This window comes from Protopterus annectens, chromosome 1.part2 (genome assembly GCF_019279795.1).
Source record: "Protopterus annectens isolate FY-2018-M chromosome 1.part2, PAN1.0, whole genome shotgun sequence".
In the NCBI taxonomy this organism is placed as follows: domain Eukaryota; kingdom Metazoa; phylum Chordata; order Ceratodontiformes; family Protopteridae; genus Protopterus; species Protopterus annectens.
Genome location: NC_056727.1, coordinates 881,308,071 through 881,327,306, shown reverse-complemented (window position 1 = coordinate 881,327,306; position 19,236 = coordinate 881,308,071).

Sequence of the window (19,236 nt, the reverse complement as noted above, 5' to 3'; positions counted from 1 at the left end):
ACACAATCCTAAACTTTCAATCTGTAGGGATATTCTACAGGCTAGTATATAAACTATGCTTTGGTATACTGCAAGCATTCAGAACTATTTAATAAGTGACAGTGGTTTAGAATGCAATTCAGTATTTTGCTTATTATCTAGCTTGTATTCTTTGACATCTTAGTATCTGATTCAAAATATTATGATTATTTACTTTTAGACAGGAAGAAGTAACCTGGACAGTTCTTAGAATTTTAGATCTACTGCAGCATCACAAAAGTGCTCATGACTCTAAGTTGTGGTTTTCATGATAAGGGCTTGAAACTGCATCAGTTGCAATTCACACAAAAATGCTCACAAGTGAATCCAAGCCACATCTACACCACACATCAATCCCTCAAACCCCTCCAAACCACAAAAAAAAAAAAAAAAAAAAAAACAACAAAAACATCTCAAAGTATCCCAACCACTAAAAAGCCATTGCACTCCAAAAAAATAACATGTAATGATTCAGCAAGCACTATTTGTATGAGGTGTTTAATAAAAAGCACTCTGTCATTTTTTTAAAGGAGTCATAGCATATAAACTTGCATTAAAGAAATGACAGCTATGTGTGTGATCCAGGTTTAACTTGTAATTATTTGATATCATTCCAATATTAACTTTTATATGTGTAAAATCTATATTTTTATACTTGGTTTATAATATAGCATGTCTTACCTGGATGCTATTGTATGTCAAGCACACTGTCAGTAGCACAGTACTGGACCATTTTAAGAACCCAGAATGTAACTTAACATGCCACTGTACTGTCATTTGTTGCATCTTGTATTATATTTAATAGTACATTACTCAACTATGCCAAGATATCAAAAAGTGTGCCGCCTAACATAAGTTTCATCATAATAATGATTAACTTTTAATAAGATGAATATTTAATCTTTTAAACTCTAAGTGAAAACAGGTGTCTTTAATTTCATATATAGCTAAAAGAATCAAACTCTAACATTTTAGAAAGGGGACTAATAAGCATTCGAAGTAGGAAAAGACATAAATAAATGATTTACCTTGTAAAAAGTAATATGCAGCACCTATTCATACGTCTTCAAGCACTTATTTCAATTAATAAGAATTCATGACCATGAAATGCATTGATTTTCATTTGTCCTTCAGTTTTTTACATTTCTGGTCGTTTATTAATGTGACATCCCTCCTCTGAACCAGTGATCAAGGAGCCTCAATCCTCACCACTGAAACTGGTGGGGAACTTTTACTGAAAAAAAATAGATACACACAGTATTTTCAGATGCAGCTCTCTGCACCAAGTACAATTTCCCTAAAGAACACACAGGAAATGCACACTCAAGTCCTGGGGATCGACTTCCTCTCCAGGCCCCAAATAAGAGTCCACAATAGTCACCTCAGAGTTAAGTCCTCAACCAGGTGTTCCATGCCAAGTCCTCCAATGCCCTCTGTGTGAAATCAGTGCTCTGTGTCAATGTTCCAAGTAGCTGACACACACACACACACACACACACACACACACACACACACACACACACACACACACACACACACACATCTGGGAAAGGCTAGCACAGATTTACCCACTATGCCACCTCCACCCAGACTATAAGGTAGAGACTGCCATCAGGACACCCTAAAGTCAGGCACTCTAAGGCTATTCCCAGGGTACCCAATTACTCTTAGTAAAATTACTACTTATACAAATGGTAGTGTTTGACCAAGCGGCAAGACTTTTAAAAGTGTGGAGTCACAGTGCCACTAAATAAATGCAAGCACTCACAAAAGTTAAACTATTTTTGAAAGACCAGCCACAATGAAATGTTTAGCTATACTTGATAATAAATAATAAAAGAAAAACATGAAAACACTGAATATCTATTCACAATAAACACCAGGGTTTCAATCACAGGAAATATAAAAAAAGCAACACCTATGGAAAGACTCAGACAGATGCAAAGAAAACAACATTTAGCTAATCTCCTTATATTTTCCCAACTGACTGAAGAATTATTATTCCCCGGTTACTTACTAAAGCAAGGCAAGATGAAGGTAGATGAGTGTCTCTTGTCAGGTCTAATAAAGTGCTGAGTGCCTGTATCACATCTCTCACTAGTATCTAAATACAGTTTCAATGCTGGCTACAGAATGACATCACATCTGCTCACCTGACTCTCTGATTCCCACACTACTGCTTCAGTAGCAACTGAGGCAGAATTTGGCACAGATGTGACACAATACACACAAAGAATGTTCATAAGCCTTAATACAGCATCTGGAAGCTGTAAAACAATTCCAACACTTTTACCCTTTCTGCAGAAAGGCTTTTCACAGACATTGCATCTCTGACTGCATCAGACCCATGAGATACAATCTTTATGGCCTAAACCAAGTAATTTAATTTCAGGCTATTTTTCTTAAGGTTAGATGGGCTGAGCTTAACCCCCTTCCTTCCTGTATCCTTTGTTAAAATATATACATTTCAGCAGTTACAAGAATACAGCAAATACAATGAAAAAATACCAGGATCATAAGATATCAAATTTATTTCACTCTCTCTGACATCTCTGCATAAACTGCCTTCTTGGAGTACATAATTAATTTAACTAAAACACATACTATATATACATCAACAAATTGACAACTAAACAATGAAATATTAAATTAATGACATAAAATAGTGAAAAGACACTTTTTTTAAAGCAATACGTGCCAATTAAAATCAACATTCATACCCTTAGGGAACAAAGTGTCAAATTTTAATATATAAACTGCTTCTTTATAAGGAAGCTTATTCTTACTATTACACTCACCCAAAAAAACACAGTCTACTTTTTCCAAAATAGTAGCTTGTAAACCAAGGGTTGAACTACCATGTGCTTCCAAAAAATGTTGTGCCATTGAACTTTGTTCTTTTTTATTTATTATATCATGAACATGTTCTAATAATCTTGTTTTAAAAGCCTTTTAGACTCCCCCACATAAAACTTGTTGCAAGGACATCTGAGGGCATAAATAATGCCCTCAGTGTCACATCTATAATTCCCATGTACTTCAAATTCTTGACCACTGAGAAGTCCAAAATAAGGAAGAATGAACTAACATGCCTTACACTTGCTACATCCTAATGTACCCCTACTACTTAATGAGCTATATAAAATCTCCTTAGGACTTTGAAATCTAGATTTAACCAGAAAACCCTTAATATTACGGCTCACTCTATAAGAAGCAACAGGTTTCTTAGGTATTCAAGGACAACCAACTTTTAAATTAGATAAAAATTGCCATTGTGCTTGTACAACATTAAAAAGCCTGTTACTAAAGCCACTATAAGTGGTAACAAAATACATTTTATGTTCAGATTCATTATCATTACATCTCCTGAGATCACCCATCTACTTTCTGTTATTATTTCATCTATATTCATTATTAAATTTAAACCATACTTCAGTAATTAGGTCTTCACCATAACCTCTCTTTTTAAACATCCCAAAGGTACGTCCCACTTCTCTTAAAAAATCTTGCTCATCACTGCATAATCTAAAAAGATAAATGCATTCATCATACGGTAAAGCCTCTATCGTATGTCCAGGATGACAACTTATTGCTTTCAGATAATGAATATCCCCTTGAAACTTCCTGTGTACTTCCATAGTTAATATACCATCCTGATTCAACATCAAATCAACATCCAGAAAGGAGACAGTCTTACCTATCTGGATGCCATCAAATGTAAAATTAAACCTATTCACCTGTAACCCATCCAAAAATGTCTGCACTTCCTGTTCACCACCTTCACATAAAAAAATTAAATCATCAATAAATCTAAAATAACATTTAACATATTGACAAAAACATTTTTTTCTATAAATATATTCTAATTTAAACAATCCCATAGTTAAATTTGCATATGATGGGGCAATAGCCTCCCCCATAGCTGTTCCACATTTCTGATGATAAACATCATTATTAAACTCAAAATAATTATTATTCAAACAAAAATGTACTACATCCACAATATATTCTGTGGTGGGTGATTCCCCCAGGAAAAATCTAATGGCTTCAAGTCCATGGCAATGTTTAGTATTAGTGTATAAACTTTTCACATCTAGGGTTACCCAGTACATATTGTTCGTCCACTGAATTGACTTTAACTTACATAAAAAAATCAAAAACATTCTTAACATATGCTGGTAATGAAACAACCTTAGGTAACAACAGAAAGTGCAACAATTGACCTAAGTTACGGGTGAAATAATTGCTACCTGAGACTACAGGATGCCCTGGAGGGGCTTGTGTGTTTTTGTGTATTTTCGGTAAACAGTAGAATGTGGCAATGCTATGACTACTCATAATCATTTTTTCTGAAAATCATCACTAGTTAAATAACCTAGTCTAACACCTTTATTGAGTAAAGATTTAAAATCATCCAGTGCTTCCAAATAATTAGTCATATCTACCTTAGAATGTCACATTATCATCCAAATCTTCGTAGCACATTTTCAGATACTGTGATACATGCATAATAACCAATTTATTCCCCTTATCAGAGGATTTAAAAACAAGCTGTTCATTCTTGGACATATTTAATAGTGATGCCCATCCCTTTCATGTTAAATTGTAAACAATATTCTCTTTCACACTTAAAAAACATTTTTAATTCATTTTCAGCAAAAAAATCCACCATTTTATGAAAGTAATGTCAGCATCATAAAAAACAGGAATATATCTGCTGTGTCTTAACACAGCTAGTATCTAATAGATTACAAGCATTGTATTCCTCATCTGAAGCACAAGAAAAATAGTTCTCCTCAGTACTAGAATCAGTGACATTACAAAATTCACTTTGTTCACTGTAACATTTAGAATCAAACATATATTTCAATTGTAGTTTTCTAACTAGCTCAAAAATATCTTTTTTAACTTCATATAGCTTGGGAATAACAGTGGGAACATATTTCAAACCACAATTCAGTACAGAAAGTTCAATGCTAGAAAACACATACCCGGACAAATTAATGACATATCTGCTATTATCACCATTTGGTTCGTTTGTAGTAATTGTTCTGGGGGGGATTTGAGTTCCATTGATTTGAGAACTGATTTTCTCTTTGCTGTTTTCTATTTGGAGGTTCTTCAATTCGGCCCATTCCGAAAGGTCTGACGAAACTCTGCTGGTCTTGTGCCCTCGACAATTCAGGATACTCTTCCCCTTCACAAAACTCTTCTTCACCTGTAGATGTATCAATATGTAGTGCGTAGGGAAGAGAACAAATGCCATTCATCCCTTCTATCACTTCCTTGAAACCTCACATGACCTCTATTCGATCTCCAATTGGTTCTTCCCCCAAAAGCTGTACCATCATCTTAGTCTTGGGTATCTCGCAAAAGTTTGTTCTTTTTCCTTTGTAGAATTTCTTCCTCAAGTGTTTTCAGCTTTATATTTATATCAATGAGCAATTTATCAACAGATTCAGAGCCAGATGTAGAGATTAACTTACTACAAATACTGCTGATTTCAGTTCTTAATTCTTTTTGTTTCACCCTATCCCTTTCTACAAGGATAGTACATCTATGTGCTACTGCGACCCAGCATTTATAAAACAACTTGTCATTGTCATTTTTCAGATCAAATGGTGTAGCTGGGTCTTTATAAGCTCTTAACCCTCTAGGGGTTATATCAAGTTCAAGATACTTTGTAAGGCTCTAAATGTTGAAAAAAAACAGCAGTCTCTTTCTTCATTAATTGCTCCAGCTTATCACACATAGTCTTAAATTCCAGATTAACAGAATTATCATACCTTCTTCCAGTAGTTGAAAATGGGTTAAATAACCTGTGGATTCTTTCTGCTTCCCATTTATCCCAAACAGTGGACTGATTTTCAGTAAGACTAGTATTACTGTTACTGACAAATGCAGGTTGTAGTTGCTCACAGTTTGGTTCAGAAGGGTGGGTAACATAATTATCCAACAAGTATTGAGAAGTATCCATGGAAGAATTCCTGAAAACTCTTGGTAAATCCACATGGGGATCACTGGCCATAATATCATAACAACAACAAAAAAATAAAACTAAGAAATAACAGCAAATACAACAAAAAAAGACCAGGATCCCAAGATATCATATTTATTTCATTCTCTCTGACGTCTCAGCATACACTGCCTTCTTGGAGTACATAATTAATTTAATTAAAACACATACTATAAATACATTAACAAACTGACAAACAATGAAATAATCAATTAATGACATAAAATAATTAAAAGACATTTTTCTTAAAGCAATACGTGCCAATTAAAATCAACATTCATACCCTTAGGGAACAAAGTGTCAAATTTTAATATATAAACTGCTTCTTTATAAGGAAGCTTATTCTTACTATTACACTCACTCAAAAAACACAGTCTACTTTTTCCAAAATAGTAGCTTGTAAACCAAGGGTTGAACTACCATGTGCTTCCAAAAAATGTTGTGCCACTGAACTTTGTTCTTTTTTATTTATTATATCACTAACATGTTCTAATAATCTTGTTTTAAAAGCCTTTTTAGACTCCCCCACATAAAACTTCTTGCAAGGACATCTGAGGGCATAAATAATGCCCTCAGTGTCACATCTATAATTCCCATGTACTTCAAATTCTTGACCACTGAGAAGTCCAAAATAAGAAACAATGAACCTACATGCCTTACACTTGCCACATCCTAATGTACCCCTACTACTTAATGAGCTATATAAAATCTCCTTAGGACTTTGAAATCTAGATTTAACCAGAAAACCCTTAATATTACGGCCCACTCTATAAGAAGCAACAGGTTTCTTAGGTATTCAAGGACAACCAACTTTTAAATTAGATAAAAATTGCCATTGTGCTTGTACAACATCAAAAAACCTGTTACTAAAGCCACTATAAGTGGTAACAAAATACATTTTATGTTCAGATTCATTATCATTACATCTCCTGAGATCACTCCTCTACTTTCTGTTCTTATTTCATCTATATTCATTATTAAATTTAAACCATACTTTAGTAATTAGGTCTTCACCATAACCTCTCTTTTCAAATATCCCAAAGGTATGTCCCAGTTCTCTTAAAAAATCTTGTTCATCACTGCATAATCTAAAAAGACGTATGCATTCACCATACGGTAAAGCCTCTATCTTATATCCAGGATGACAACTTGTTGCTTTTAGATAATGAATATCCCCTTGAAACTTATTGTGTACTTTCGTAGTTAATATACCATCCTGATTCAACATCAAATCAAAATCCAGAAAGGAGACAGTCTTCCCTATCTGGATGCCATCAAATGTAAAATTAAACCTATTCACCTGTAACCCATCCAAAAATGTCCTTACTTCCTGTTCACCACCTTCACATAAAAAAATTAAATCAGCAATAAATCTAAAATAACATTTAACATATTGACAAAAAAAATGTTCTATAAATACATTCTAATTCAAACAATCCCATAGTTAAATTTGCATATGAGGGGGCAAAAGCCGCCCCCATAGCTGTTCCATTAGATTTTTCCTAGGGGAATCACCCACCACAGAATATATTATGGATTTAGTACATTTTTGTTTGAATAATAATTATTTTGAGTTTAATAATGATGTTTCTCACAGTAAGACGCTGTCCGGTTCAATTCTCAGCTAGAGCGTCTTTCTCCGTGGAGACGTGTGAATGGGCGTACCTTTGTTGAAGGTTGTGCGTCAGGCCTGGCAAGCCGGTACGTAAAAATCAACTGCCAATCATTAGTGGACCGGAGTTCCACTGTGGCGACCCCTAACCAGGAAAAGCCGAAAGACAAACAAACAAATGATGTTTATCATCAGAAATGTGGAACAGCTATAGGGTCGGCTTTTGCCCCCTCATATGCAAATTTTATAGTACTTCCTTTAATCTTAACTGGATAATTAGTCCATGCAGCTTTTAAGATTAAATCCTTATCTTGACCTGAGAAAAATCTTACGATCACTGAACTTGGTGAAGGTGTTTTTTTTTAGAGATGTGTTAGAAAGTGATCTATGTGCCCTTTTGATAGCAAATGAAAAAGCTTCAGGCAGGTTCAAATTTTTAGGCAGACAGGTATAAGGATTGAATCATACTGCCTCCCAGTTCTTTTTTAAGAATCCAGCAAATCCTGATATTATTCCTTCTAGATCTATTCTCTAAGATTTCTATTTTATGCTGGAATAAGTTGTTTTGTTTCAGAAGAAATTCAGTGTTATTTTCATTTTCAAGTAATTTTCCATCAAAAATCAGACTTTGCCTTTTCTATACTCAAGATATGTGATGATTGTTGTCTAAGAGATTCACGCAGCACTTTAACTTGTTTTTTTTACATTCCTCTTTAAAATAGTCTATTTTGCTTTCTAATTGGTCTATCTTTATAGATAACTTACTGATGTTACTTAGTATAGCCGGTATGTCCTTCTTCATAGTATTGCCCTGTACACTGAGCTTAGAATGGCTTATTCTTAGACAATTAGTTTTTTCTAGTTTTAAAAGAGTTACAAACTTGTTCTTTTTGTAGTAAATCTTTTAGAAGATGTTCAACTATAAATCCATCAAATTTTGAAATGTTCTATTTGATTTTTTCAGAAAAAAATCCTGTGAGAGATGTTAAAATGAAGCAGAGTTAAAAAACAGTGCTGTTAACGGCTCACCATCTTGGCCATACCCCCTAAAGGTCTTCATCTGAAGCAAGTTTGACTGCATTGTTGCATTGTTGCATTAAAGTCATCTATATCTCATGATGGCAGAGGAACTGGTGAGAAGTGAAGAGAAGGTTGTTTTGGGTGAAAAATTGGAAAGTGTGGTTGATCAAAAGAGAGTGGCCTGATTTGATAAAGGAGATGATGAGAAGAATGCCGTGGCAAAAATTAATGTGAAAAGTATTGGAATTACACTACATGAAACCATGGATGACTTAAGACATTTATCAGGGTTGTTAATTGGATACTTCAGATGATTTATCAGGATTGTTAGTTGGATATGAAAAATGATAGAAAGTGTGAGAAGTTGTCTATTATGATTTTCTTAAATGATCAGTATGATGTCATGGTGGTAATAAAGCAAAATGCACAGGAGGTTCATGGCAAGGCTGTTGAGACCTACTGACAGTTTACAATCATCAGTAGGTGATTGCATTGGAAGATAAGGCAAGATGGAAATTTCTGTGACTGAGTATAGTGTCCAAAGATCAGAAATGAGTAGACTGGATTTTGTTAAAATAAAGATGACACTCTGGACTGGTTTTACTTAAAAGTCACTAAGAATGGTTTCAGGTTTCAACTTTGTTACTTGTGACTGTTTCTGCCATTTCACACTAAGCTAATTGGAGGAAGGGCTCTGAGCTAACGAATCCGAGATATATAACATTAAGTATCCTGGTTTTTGCTTATTTCTGAGTTATTTATAGCACTTTTATTTTACTCACTGTGTGTGAGGTATTAAGTAGAATTTTCTACAATTGTTAAGCATCTGGTTGGGTTTGTTTGTTTTGATTTCCTGCTAGAAGTGTATCATATAACTTGTTTGCATTTAAAAGCATTCTCTAGCGTCTCCTTGATCCTTTATCTGTTTAAACATTTCTGCAGTTTTTTCTAGCTAAGTAGTGTTGGTAGTGTAGATTTGTCCTACTCAGGCTTGTGTTTTGTGCCTAGTTTTTTGTTAGTAGAGGCTGTGTGTCTGAGCACATGTCCCAGGTCATCATAGCTTAGCCAGGGCCAGTATAGCATTTCAGTGAGAGTGAATTGTTTGTGGTGATTGGCTGACTGGGGTTGCCTGAACTACGCCTTGGAATAAGCACCTCATTGGTTCTGTCAAGCTTTTTTTAAAGTTGTTTCAGGTTTCAACTTTGTTACTTAGAAGTTAACTTGTGACTGTTTCTGCCATTTCACACTGAGCTAATCGGAGAAAGTCGGAGGAAGGGCTCTGAGCTAACGAGTCTGATATATATAACATTAAGTATCCTGTTTTTTGCTTATTTCTGAGTTATTTATAGCACTTTTATTTTACTCACTGTGTGTGAGGTATTAAGTAGAATTTTCTACAATCGTTAAGCATCTGGTTGGGTTTGTTTGTTCTGATTTTTGTTTCTCACCCTCCCTTCCTCTTGGCATCTTGTTTTTATACTTAGTGGCTTTGCAGTTGTCCACCCCTACTGTAAATTTGATCTGGGACACTCCTCCCAGTCTAGTGTCATTACCTCATTCTACCTATTCCAGGGAGAACATTTGAGAAGGCCAACCCAGTTAGCTTCTGCTCCTCCTTTCCCCTTTCCACTTTACAAAAAAAAAATGTTCTAAGCTTGTTTCCTGCCTTTCCTATACATTGTCTAGTCCAGATACATATTTGCTTTATCCAGGACTGTTTGTAAGCTTCTGAGCCTTCTAGCTTAATTTTGTTTCCTAGAACTAGCCAGTTTTCTAGTTTCAGCACTCAAATCTGTTTCTTTGAGCTCAGCACTTGTTAAGAACTCATTGTAAGCACTAAATAAGCTACAAATTACTACAGCACTCAACTTTCCTCACTTGTCTAGAGAAAAACATTTTTAGTACTTAATAAATAAACACCTATCCAGGCATGTCTAAGGGTCAGCTCCCGGTGTTTTCTCCTGTCTACCTGATGAATCTGGGAATCTTGGGGCAATGCAGCAATTGCCTCATGTACACAGACAACCCTCTCCTCCTACCACCCAACACGACAACCTATGAGAGATGCACTTATATAACCAAACTGGAAGCAAAGCTCTCTTCACACAAGACTGGACTAGACAGTCAAGAGGAGAAGGTAAACACTTGCACCACACCACACTCATCACATAGTCCCTCAAAACCTACACCACCAAAACACACACATAGAAACACAAAACACACACCTACATTCGTAGAGGCTCTCAAAAAATATCTACCCAAGCAACAGGGACCTCCAAAGCAGAAAAGCAAGCAACCTCCATCCCCCAACACAACCCAAATGACACATAGCCCACAAACTCAGTGTGCCACTCAACTACAGCCCATAAGGCATAACAACGTACCTAACACTCTAGTCATAGGTGACTCTATAGTCACGCACACTGATGTTCCACTCACCAGGCTAAACAAGGAGAAAGTCACTGTCAGCTGCCTGTCAGGTACCAGGATCCACCACATAACGCATGCACTCAGGTCACTCCACAGCAAGTACAAATATGACTCTGTCATTGTCCATGTTGGTGTGAATGACCTGAGACATACCTCCCTGGACTACATGAAAAGAGACATGGAGGAGATTTCTGATCTTGTAGCCCAGACAGGTATGACCCTAGCCCTGAGTAGCATCCTGCCATCACCCAGAATTATACCACAGTACAAGGACAAAATGGCTGACTTCAACAATTGGCTAAGCTTCTGGTGTCATTCTAAGGGGATCCAGTATCTGTCTGCCTGGGATGACATGATCGACCAAACCATGATGCTTTGCCAGAGATGGCCTGCACCTGTCGCCCTTGGGATTCCAGATACTGGCTAAGGCTCTTGCCACCCCTATAGTGCCTTTTTTAGGCAAGATTCAAATGACAAATTCACCACTGTAACAGGTACAAGCAAGCAAAACCTGAGGGTAATGCTACTCAATGCTAGAAGTCTAAACCTCAAAATGCACTCACTCGAGGCACTCCTTAAAATGGGGAACATTGACATCTGTGCAGTGACAGAGACCTGGTTCAAGGCTCCAGAGAGCACCCCTGCATTACCAGGCTATAATTCATACCACACCTTTCGGCCACCTAACTTGGACCGAAGCACTAAAGTTGGAGGCGTGTCCATATTCAGTAAGGATATCCACACCTCCAGGCGAGTTGCTAAGCATAATGCATCTGAGATTATCCAAGTGCAACTAACTCTGGGCAAGACCGCAATGCAAATTGTAGCTTGCTACAGATCCCCCACCATGCCCCAGGATTCCCACTCCTCATTTCTTGATACACTGGAAAATATTAGAGTACAACCTAACACCCTAATAATGGGCAATTTCAACTACCCCACCATTAACTGGGAAAACTACTCATGTACCAACTCTTGTGCTCACCATTTTCTGGAATTCATAAATTGCAATGCCTTAGATCAACTTATCCACACCCCCACCAGGGGCAGCAATATCCTAGACCTGGTCATTACCAACATGGGCAACCGGTGTTCCACATCAGAGGTCAATTCCTCATTGGTCAGATCCGACCACAAGCAAATCACCCTAGACATCCACATCCCAGCCCCACCCCCCATTAGGGAAACCACCGTAAAAAATTTCTCCAAAGCCAACTTCACACTTCTTAAGACAGAAGTGGCAAACTTCATGACACCCATGCTGATGGACAATAGAGATACGACTGCTGAATCCTATACAATTGCACTTTATAAGCACTTACACGAGTGCATGGATCGTGCAATCCCTAACAAAACCAAGATGCTATCCTCCAAAAAAAGGAAGCCAATCTGGTGGTCCCCTGCTATAAACTAACTCTACAACAGAAGAAAGAAACTATTGCAAAAAAGAGTAAAATCCCATAATTGGAGGAACTCCATGATCAGCCTCAGTAAGAAGCTGAGATCCCTCATAAAATCCTCCAAAGCTAGTTACAAAAACAAAATTGCCACTGATTCTAAAGACAAGCACAAAGCATTCTATAGCTATGTCAAGAATCTCAAAGGCAACACTCAGATATGCTCTGAGTTACAGCACAATGGCACTAAATATACAGAACCAACTGATATTGCCAACATCCTGGCAGATCGGTTCAGTGCTAACTTTACCCCTCTCTCATCCCCTAAATGGCCCATCTCTATACCAAAAGAATGCAAAGTACCTGTAATCACAGCTGCACAGGTAAAAAACACACTCTCCAAAGCCAAGAACACAGCATTCATGGGACCTGACAACATCCTAGGCTGCGTTCTACATGAACTACAGAACGAACTGACAACCCACCTAAGTACCATGTTCAATCATAGCCTCACCTCAGGCTTTGTGCACAATAAATGGCACACAGCAACAGTTATCCCATTCCACAAAGGGGGAGCCACCACGGACCCCGGGAACTACCGCCCCATTAGCCTGACGAGCCTGGTCTGCAAGGCTATTTATTTATTTATTTATTTTACATTTGTTGACCGGGCTAGTCCAACTGGATACATGTCCATTTTCAGTGGAGGCCTGGGGAGAAAAGCTCCAAAACTAAAACATACTAAAAACTATACTAAAAGTAACACACAAAATACATCTAAAAACAAAAATATACTTAAAAATATATAAACATGTGATGCTAATGATTAGGAGATGGCATTAATATAGAGTAATTCATCTTCAGTTTAACATAGTATACAAAAAGAAATGTAAGTACAGTATCTGGTAGGTTTTGTGCATGGTAAGTAGCACTAAGTAGTACTAAGTAGTGACTGAGATAGGAATTAAGAGTGAAGATTTGAGTATAGATTGGGTACTTAAAGATTTAAGGTAGAAAAAAAAAAAAAAATGGAACTTATAAACAATGACATTGGTAATCTCCAAACTCTGGACCCTACCCAGTTCTGGTTTGTAAAAGGCAGATCATGTCTCCTAAACCTGATAGACTTCTTTGAAGCGGTCACCAAAGCTGTAGATGAGGGTAAGGTGGTACACACAGCCTATCTAGATCTCGCCAAGGCTTTTGACACCATCTCCCACTGGAATTATAGACAAACTCACTAAACTAGGTATAAATCCCTATGTCACAAGATGGGTTGCCAACTGGCTTACTGACCGAACCCACACTGTGAAAGTAGCAGACTCTAAATCCAACTTCAGACCAGTGACAAGTGCAGTACTACAGGGTTCAGTCCTAGGTCCTCTCCTGTTTGGTATCTACTTCTCTGAAGTACAGGCTAACACAGAAGGTCTTTGGCTAACAAAGTTTGCTGATGACTGCAAACTAGGAGCCATAATCAAATCTCCTAACGATGTGGACATCCTTCAAAAGGGCCTCACTGACACAGATGCCTGGTGTCAAAGCCATGGCCTCAAGCTCAATGCCAAAAAGTGCATTGTCATCCCTTTTGGTAAAAACTCTGTACTCATGAACTACCACATAGGTGGTAGTCTACTTAATAACAAAAGTGTGATAAGAGACCTTGGGACACAGGTGGACAGTAGTCTCTCCTTTGATTATCACATTGCCACAGTAGTCAGGAAATCCTTCTACGTGGCACACCTCATCACAAAAGGTTTCTCATCCAGGAAAAAAGAGGTAATTGTTCCCCTCTACTCATCACTCATTAGACCCATTATAGAGTACAACACCCCTTTTGGTATGTACCTCACAAGACATCTACAACAACTGGAAAGGCCACAGAAATACCTCACAAAGAGGATTACCGGCCTCAAACAGATGCCCTAGACAGACCGTCTCAAAAAACTCCAGCTTTACTTTGTCACATATCGCCTACTCAGAGGCGATCTCTGCCTAACATACAAAGCTATGTCAAACCCAGAGCTGTTGGACATGCTCCATGTAAAGAAATCCCAATCCCTACGAGCTACACGCTCTAGGGACCTAAACCTTGTCACCACAATAAACAGAACATGTTGGAGGGAAAGATTCCTATCTCAGAGACTTCCCATACTCTGGAACAAACTACCTATCTATATCAAACAAAGCTCCTCATTAGCACTCTTCAAGAAAAATCTTGATGATTGGATGGGAGATAGGAAATTCACCCTGGGGATCACTTCTGTGGCTCTGCTTGACAGGGGCACAGGAAAATAATTTTCTTGGGTGGCAAAAGCCAGGGTACCATTTGGCTAGGCTTATATAGGCCCTAGGGCCAATAGCCTAGTACCTACCTATGAACCTATGGAGGTGAATTACCAGTTGCTAACTTTAGCGAATTAAAATATGATAAACAAAGAATAATTCTAGTACGCTTTGTGACATGGTTTATTAGGGAAGACATTTTATGTAACCTGTAAAACAATGTACTATGGAAGGAAAAATAATTCTTAAATACATATATATATATATATATATATATATATATATATATATATAGATATAGATATATAGATATATATATTCACTTTATAATGTCGAATTTCAGTATATCGAGACCATCAAGTCAAATCTGTAGAATAACGAAAGTGCATAACTTTGAATCCAGATATGTCAAATTCACAGTTATGCTTTAACAGTACGTGACATGGAGTGTATGTGTGGATGGTGTGTGGTTTTGTGTGTGGAGTTAGGTGGAATTTAAGTTAAGTGACTAGTTTGTAAGGGTTTTGGATAAATGTTTGAGTGTATGTGAATGTGTTTGGTAGTTGTATGTGTGGGTTAGGGTAGGCAGGTAAAAGTATGAATGTTTAATTGTTGACTGTGGTGGTGTTTGTATGTATGTGATCTGTGCGTGTGTGTGCGAGGGACTGTAGAATGTCTGGTTGTGAGTTTGCTGTCTTTTACTGTTTGGTGCGATCTCGCAGTTAGAGTATATAAGTAGGGGGGCTATAGGAGGTGCATCCCCTCACATGGGGGGGTGCAGAGAGGATTGCCCCCCTGCTTATCTGTAGTGTAGGTTTGTAGATGTGTGTTGCTATGTTTGTGAGTTTTTTTTGGTATTGTGGGTAGTGTAGTGTATGTGTAGTGTGGTGTATAGTGTGTTTAGGTTTTAAATTTTGCGGTTTTAAGTTTCGCGGTTTTGTGCGTTCAATGTTTTGTGGGTTTGACTTTATAGTCTCGATATACTGAAATTCGACATTTTAGTATTTCGAGAATATAAGGTATGTATGGATCTACTTTTTCTTATTGAAAGCTCCCAGATATTTGGAAATCCTTTTACACAATCCCACTTCACAAAGGAGGTAACTCCACAGACCCTTCCAATTTGCGACCTATTACCATCCTCTCCCCTCTCTCAAAATTTCTAGAGAAATGTATTCACAGACAACTTCTTAAATATGTACTCCAGGAAAATCTCCTCAGCCCCTTCCAACATGGATTTAGACCCCACCATAGTACATCGAAAGCTCTTCTATCCTTCACCCAAACTATAGCAGAAGCAAGAGATAACAATAAACTGGTGTTATGCCTTTTCCTTGACCTCTCCAAGGCATTTGATATCGTCTCCCACCCTAAACTTCTTACTAAATTAACTGATCTAAACCTCTCTGTATCAACTACTCTCTGGTTATGTAGTTATCTTACCAATAGACAACAATCTGTTAGATGGCAGACCTCCTGCTTTCCTTTCCTACATATTCAAACAGGTGTACCCCAAGGATCAATCCTAGGTCCCCTTCTCTTTAATAGTTTTACTAACAATCTCCGCTTTACCTGCTGCTGCTCTTCTCTTATCCAGTACACTGATGATTCTACTCTTATTACCCTCTTTGACAACCCCTTACTGACCTTCTCTCCCTTACCCAAACTTCTTTTAACACCATTGAACATTAGTTAATCAACAACCAACTCATCTTTAATCCAAAGAAAACTAAGCTTCTTCTTTTTATTCCAAAATCTATGTCCAACCTTAAAACTTCCTTCAGCCTCTCTTCCCTAGACAACACTATCATTCATTCTGACTCCCATATCAAACTTCTAGGAGCCACTATTGATAATCAACTTAAATTTGACCTTCATATCCAACAATCCATCAAAAGACCAATCAAAAACTTGGTTTACTGTGTAGAAATAAAAAATTATTATCCATCTCTTCTAGGGTATCACTAGCTCAAGCCTACCTTGTCACCTGCCTACTGTATGCTTCCCCTATATTTACCCACCTCCAAGTAAATCTATTAACCAAACTTCAACAAACCTATAACCAGACAGCTAGATTTGCCTGTAATTTCCCTTATAAATCTCACCATTGCCTCACCCTTAACCAACTACAATGGCTCGAATTCCCTCAACTGCTTCTACTTTCTCAGCTACTGATGATACATTCTCTGCTGTACAAACCTAACAACTATCCCTCCCTGTCTACCCTCCTATCACTATACAATCCCTCACGATACCTTCCTAGTGCTGACCAACTACCACTTGAAACCTATAGGCCTAATAAAACAATAGGCAGATTACTTTAGAAATGCTCTTTAGCCCAAGTCTGGAACAAACTTCGTACTAGCATACATTTCATTTAATCCTTATTTCTTTTTAAAAGAAACTAAAGACCTAGCTGCTAATTTTCTCTCATGTATCTGTCACCTCCCAACTTGACACATACTCAACCATTTGTCAGTTGTCAGACTATAACAATTTCTTCTCTCTTCATATTATACAACTTCCTCTTACACTAGTAGCATCAACCCTCAGCTCTCTCACTTAGCATTTCTTTACTTGTATATCATCTTTCTCTTCCTTACCAACTATACTCCTCTTCCCCCCTCGCTGCTCTCATACTCTGTTCCCCTAACTCTCCTCCCCACCTTTCTTCTTTCTTTGGTTTAGGGATTAATAATACTTAAGTGCTTTTTCTCTGATGCCCTAGCAGTAATTCTTATCTACTACAGGGCTCAACTTCCTTCTACTTACTAGGTTTTTGTTTCTGCTGAATTTTTTTGCATTGTTATTTTTTTGTCTACTATCACATCATTTTATTTTGACTTTGTAGCTATTCATAGCATAAATACACATTGCTATGTAAACAGATTCACTTTACTTGTTATGTAAACTTTGTTTTCTTATTGTTATTATTTGTTATTGTATTGATACCTTTTTGTTCTGGAGCTTTTCTCCTTGGGTCTCCACTGAAAATGAGCTACCAGCCCAGTAGACTAACCTGGTTAACAAACGACAAATAAATAAATAAATAAATAAATAGTCGTGAAAGTGCACTTTCGTTTACGTGCACTTTCGCATAAATGGGATCGTCCTTTTCCTTTTCAAAAGCATGACCTTTCAATAAGAAAAAGTAGACCCATATATATATCTTCTTCTCTTTCAGCTGTTCCTGTTAGGGGTCACCACAGTGGATCATCTGTTTCCATTTCTTCCTGTCCTCTGCATATTGCTCTGTCACACCAACCATCTGCATGTCCTCTCTCACCACATCCATAAACCTTATCTTAGGCCTTCCTCTTTTCCTCTTACCTGGCGGCTCCATCCTTAGCATCCTTTTCCCAGTATACTCTGCATCCCTCCTCAGCACATGTCCAAACCAATGCAATGTCCCTCTCTGACTTTGTCTTCAAACTGTCCAACCTGAGCTGACCATCTAATATACTGATTCCTAATCCTGTCCATCCTTGTCACACCGAGTGTAAATCTTAATATCTTTAACTCTGCCACTTTCAGCTCTGACTCCTGCCTTTTTGTCAAAGCCACCGTCTCCAACCCATACAACATAGCTGGTCTCACTACCCTCTTGTAGACCTTCCTTTTCACTCTTACTGGTACCCGTCTGTCACAAATCACTCCTGACACTCTTCTCCACCCATTCCACCCTGTCTATACTCTCTTCTTCACCTCTCTTCCACACTCACCATTACTCTGAACTGTTGATCCCAAGTACTTAAACTCATCCACCTTCGCCAACTCTACTCCCTGCATCCTCACCATTCCTCTATCCTTCCTCTCATTCACACACACATAGTCTGTCTTAGTCCTGCTGACCTCCATTCCTCTAGAGCATATCTCCACCTCTCCAGGGTCTCCTTAACCTGGTCCCTACTTTCACTACAGATCACAATGTCATCTGCAAACATCATAGTCCATGGGGCCTCCTGTCTGAGCTTGTCTGTCAACATGTCCATTACCATTGCAAATAAGAAAGGGCACAGAGCTGATCCTTGATGTAATCTCACCTCCACCTTAAATGCATCTGTCACTCCCACTGCAGACTTCACTACTGTCATACTACCCTCCTACATATCCTGTACCACTCTTACATACTTCTCTGCCACTCCTGACTTCCTCATACAATACCACAACTCCTCTCTAGGCACCCTATCATATGCTTTCTCCAAGTCCACAGACACAGTGCAACTCCTTCTGACCTTCTCTACATTTCTCCATCAACACTCTCAGAGCAAACATCGCATCTGTAGTGCTCCTTCCTGGCATGAAACCATACTGCTGACCACGAATCATCACCTCCCCTCTTAACCTAGCTTCCACCACTCTTTCCCATAATCTCAAGCTGTGACTGATCAGTTTTATCCCTCTGTAGTTACTACAGCTCTGCACATCACCCTTATTCTTAAAAAATAGGTACCAAA